At 20.9% G+C, this 5,194-nt stretch overlaps 1 pseudogene; it reads right to left on the reverse strand.

The window, feature by feature from the left end:
- Nucleotides 1-917: 917 nt before the first annotated feature.
- Nucleotides 918-3,473, reverse strand: LOC141403097 (NADH-ubiquinone oxidoreductase chain 2-like; annotated as a pseudogene).
- Nucleotides 3,474-5,194: the final 1,721 nt, after the last annotated feature.

Genomic DNA, 5,194 nt, shown 5'->3' on the forward strand with positions numbered 1-5,194 from the left:
ATGCGTGATCATGAAAAAAAATTAATTGTTCTATTAATGGGGAAGAACTATCTTGTAAACCTAAATTTGCTCATGTTGACATTAGTTTTCTAATAAAAGTAAAATACTTTATATATGGAGCTTAAATCCATTGCACTAATCTGCCATATTAGAAATTAACTAATAAAGGCAATTCATTATATCTGTGTTCGGCAGGTGGAGTATTTTGTAATCATTCAATTGATGAATTTAATTGAATTGGGAAGATTACTTGACGTTGGGATACTAAACTTTCTCAGATAATATAGAATAAATATAAAATTCCTAATAATGAAATTGTTGACCCAATTGTTGAGATTACATTTCATCTGGATAGTCAGAATATCGACGAGGTATTCCAGCTAATCCTAAAAAATGTTGAGGGAAAAATGTTAAATTTACTCCAATGAATATTATAACAAATTGACTTTTTAAAAGCTTATTATTTAAGGTTAATCCTGTAAATAATGGGTATCAGTGGACAAAACCGGCTATAATAGCGAATACAGCTCCTATTGAAAGTACATAATGGAAGTGGGCTACTACATAATATGTGTCATGTAAAATAATATCAACAGAAGAATTAGCTAATACTACCCCTGTTAATCCTCCTACAGTGAATAAAAATACAAATCCTAAGGCTCATAAAATAGCTGGGGAATAAGTTAATTGAGTACCATATAATGTAGCAAGTCAACTAAAAATTTTAATTCCAGTAGGAACAGCAATAATTATTGTTGCTGAAGTAAAATAAGCTCGAGTATCAACATCTATTCCAACTGTAAATATATGATGAGCTCAGACAATGAATCCTAAAAGACCAATTGCTAGTATAGCATAAATTATTCCTAGAGACCCAAATGTTTCCTTCTTTCCAGATTCTTGACTAATAATATGAGAAATTATTCCAAATCCTGGTAAAATTAAAATATAAACTTCTGGGTGTCCGAAAAATCAAAATAAATGTTGGTAAAGAATTGGGTCTCCTCCTCCCGCAGGGTCAAAGAATGAAGTATTTAAATTCCGATCCGTTAATAATATTGTGATAGCTCCGGCTAGAACTGGAAGAGAAAGTAAAAGTAATAGAGCAGTAATTACAACTGATCAAACGAATAAAGGTATTCGATCAAATGTAATCCCAGTAGCCCGCATATTAATTACGGTTGTAATAAAATTTACTGCTCCTAAAATTGAAGAAATTCCAGCTAAATGTAATGAAAAAATAGCTAAATCAACAGAAGCTCCTCCATGAGCAATAATTGAAGATAAAGGTGGGTATACAGTTCATCCTGTCCCAGCCCCCTTTTCTACTATGCTTCTAACTAATAATAAGGTTAAAGCAGGAGGTAAAAGTCAGAAACTTATATTATTCATTCGAGGGAATGCTATATCAGGAGCTCCTAGTATTAAAGGAACTAATCAATTTCCAAATCCTCCAATTATAATAGGTATAACTATAAAGAAAATTATAATAAAAGCATGAGCTGTTACAATAACATTATAAATTTGGTCATCACCAATTAGTGCACCAGGGTGTCCTAATTCAGCTCGAATTAAAATTCTTAATGAAGTTCCAATTATACCAGATCATGCTCCAAAGATAAAATATAAGGTACCAATATCTTTGTGATTAGTAGAAAATAACCATTGTTGCGATTAAATGGCTGAAGTTTAGGCAATAGATTGTAAATTTATTTATGAGAATCATTCTCTTTAATCAATTAGCTTTATAGTCAATAATGACATTAGACTGCAATTCTAAAGGAGTAATAAATTTACTAAGGCTTAAAAGATTATTCTTATATTGATAGCTTTGAAGGCTATTAGTTTATTTAACTTAAAACCTTAAAAAAAGAAATATAAGGAAGAAGTTAAAAATAGCCCAAAGGTCGAAATATAAGAAAAGATCAATAATAACTTTATATTAGAACTTTTATAAAATGAAAATGTTATTCAGTTATTTTCGTAATAATTCAATATGAAAGCTCTATAACATAATCGTATATAAAAATATAAAGTAATTAACGTTATTATTACTATAAAAGTCAATAGAAATAATTGATTATTTATAGTAAGGGATTGAATTACAAATATTTTGGGTAAAAATCCTAAAAATGGTGGTAATCCTCCTAATGAAAGAAGGTTAAAGAATAAAAAAAATTTAATTCTTTTTTCATGGAAAAATAGTGTAAATAATTGATTAATATAAGAAATTTTGAATATATTAAACATAAATACTATTGAGAATGTTAAAAATGTATAAAATAAGAAATATACTAATCAGATATTTCTGTTATATATTGCTGCCAATATTCATCCTAAATGATTAATTGATGAATAAGCTATTAATTTACGTAAAGAAGTTTGATTTAATCCTCCTAATGCACCAATTAAGCTTGATAAGATAATTCTAATAATAATTAATGGCTTAAAAATTACATAAGAAATTAATATTAAAGGAGCAATCTTTTGTCAAGTTATTAAAATTAATGCATTAATTCATGATAACCCTTCTATTACATTAGAAATCAAAAATGAAAAGGAGCAGATCCACTTTTTAATAAAAGAGCAGAGAAAATAATTATTTCTATTAAATAATTCGAGTCTCTATTTGTATTTAATAAAAATAGGATTACTGCAAACAAAAATACAGAAGAAGCTAATGCTTGCGTTAAAAAGTACTTTAAAGATGCTTCTGTAGATATTAATTTATTACCTCTTATTAGGGGGATAAAAGCTAATAAATTAATTTCTAACAATATTCAGGCTCCTATTCAAGAGTTAGCTGAAATAGCAATTAAAGTTCCTATTATTAAAATAGCTAAAAATATAATTTTTGATGAATTATTAAAAATTAAAAAGAAAAGGATTAGAACCTTTATAAATGGGGTATGAGCCCAGTAGCTTAATTAGCTTATCTTTTTATATTTTGGTGTACGATGCACAAAAGTTTTTGATACTTTTAGAAATAGTTTAATTCTATTAAATATAATTAATGAATGTAATATTAATTACATAATTTACCCTATCAAGGTAATCCTTTTATCAGGCAATTCATTCAATGAAACTTGACTCTTTTTTTTTTTTTCTTTCTTTCTTTATAGTAATTTTTTTGTGAAATTTTGGAAAAAAATTATATTTCTATTTTTTTATAGTGAATTAAAATTAGTATAATTTTTAAAAATTTTTAAGAATGTAATTTAGGGGTTTTTAAAATTATATACATATATAGATAATTAATTTTTGCATATATATATATATATATATATATATATATATATATATATATATATATATATATATAGATTTATCTATATACAATATTTAATAGTATCTATATTATTTATATTATATAGATGTATATATATATAAATGATTTATATATATAACTATATTCATCTAATTGATTATTAATATATAAATTATTTATATAATGTGTACTATATATTAGACATTATATTACTATTGATAGATAAATATATGGATAATAAAGATTAATTTGTCTATTATGATTAATCGGATTGTTATAGAAATTTTTTTTTTGATTCTAGATCAATAGATAAATAGTGATTAATTAAACATTTATATATATATATATATCTATCTATATAATAGAGTATATAGACCTAATTTCAGATTCTGCACGCTTCAAATAAAAAATAGATACCCCTTATAATATTAAATTAATGTTATTAAAAACATTAAATATATATTATATAAATTATTATAATACAAAATTAATGTAATTATAAATATTAGCTATATATATCATATTTATATGTATATATATAACAAAAATAATATTATTTATATATATTATATTTATACGTATATATATAATAAAAATATGTTATATATTAGAGATACATATATAGATAATTAATTTTTGCATATATATATATATATATAGATTTATCTATATACAATATTTAATAATATCTATATTATTTATATTATATAGATGTATATATATATATATATATATATATATATATATATATATATATATATATATATATAAATAATTTATATATATAACTATATTCATCTAATTAATTATTAATATATAAATTATTTATATAATGTATACTATATATTAGACATTATTATATTATAGATATTATAATACAAAATTAATGTAATTATAAATATTAGCTATATATATCATATTTATATGTATATATATAACAAAAATAATTTTATTTATATATATTATATTTATATGTATATATATAATAAAAATATGTTATATATTAGAGAGATATATATAGATAATTAATTTTTGCATATATATATATAGATTTATCTATATACAATATTTAATAATATCTATATTATTTATATTATATAGATGTATATATATATATAAATGATTTATATATATAACTATATTCATCTAATTGATTATTAATATATAAATTATTTATATAATGTATACTATATATTAGACATTATATTACTATTGATAGATAAATAGATGGATAATAAAGATTAATTTGTCTATTATGATTAATCGGATTGTTATAGAAATTTTTTTTTTGATTCTAGATCAATAGATAAATAGTGATTAATTAAACATTTATATATATATATATCTATCTATATAATAGAGTATATAGACCTAATTTCAGATTCTGCACGCTTCAAATAAAAAATAGATACCCCTTATAATATTAAATTAATGTTATTATAAACATTAAATATATAAAAATTTTTTATATGAAAAAATAACACTAAAAATTTTTAAATTTTTCAAAAATTTAAAAAAAAAATCGGAATTTTGATAAAATTTATGGATTTTTAAAAATTCTGATGGTTCATTTTTTACTTTTTGATTTTTTTTACTAATTTAAATTATTTTATAATTAATAAATTTAATATTTATTTGTTAAAATATTAAATAAAATTATAATAGAATGAATCTTTATATTAGGGGGTATAATTGATTTATTTCTATGTAAAAATTAATATATAATTTTTATAGTTAAGAGTTGAAAATATTACCTAGTACCAATTTTTATTTATTTATTAAATAAATTTAATAATTTTCTTATTTTTATTATTTTAGATTATTAATTTTTGTTAATTGTTGTTATTATTAATTAAATTTTAAGTATAAAGTTTTATTTTAGCTTATAAATTTATTATTAGTTTAATTTATATGTAAATTTTTGTA

This window comes from Musca autumnalis, unplaced genomic scaffold, assembly GCF_047663935.1.
Source record: "Musca autumnalis isolate F117 unplaced genomic scaffold, ASM4766393v1 scaffold_4, whole genome shotgun sequence".
Classification (NCBI taxonomy): domain Eukaryota; kingdom Metazoa; phylum Arthropoda; class Insecta; order Diptera; family Muscidae; genus Musca; species Musca autumnalis.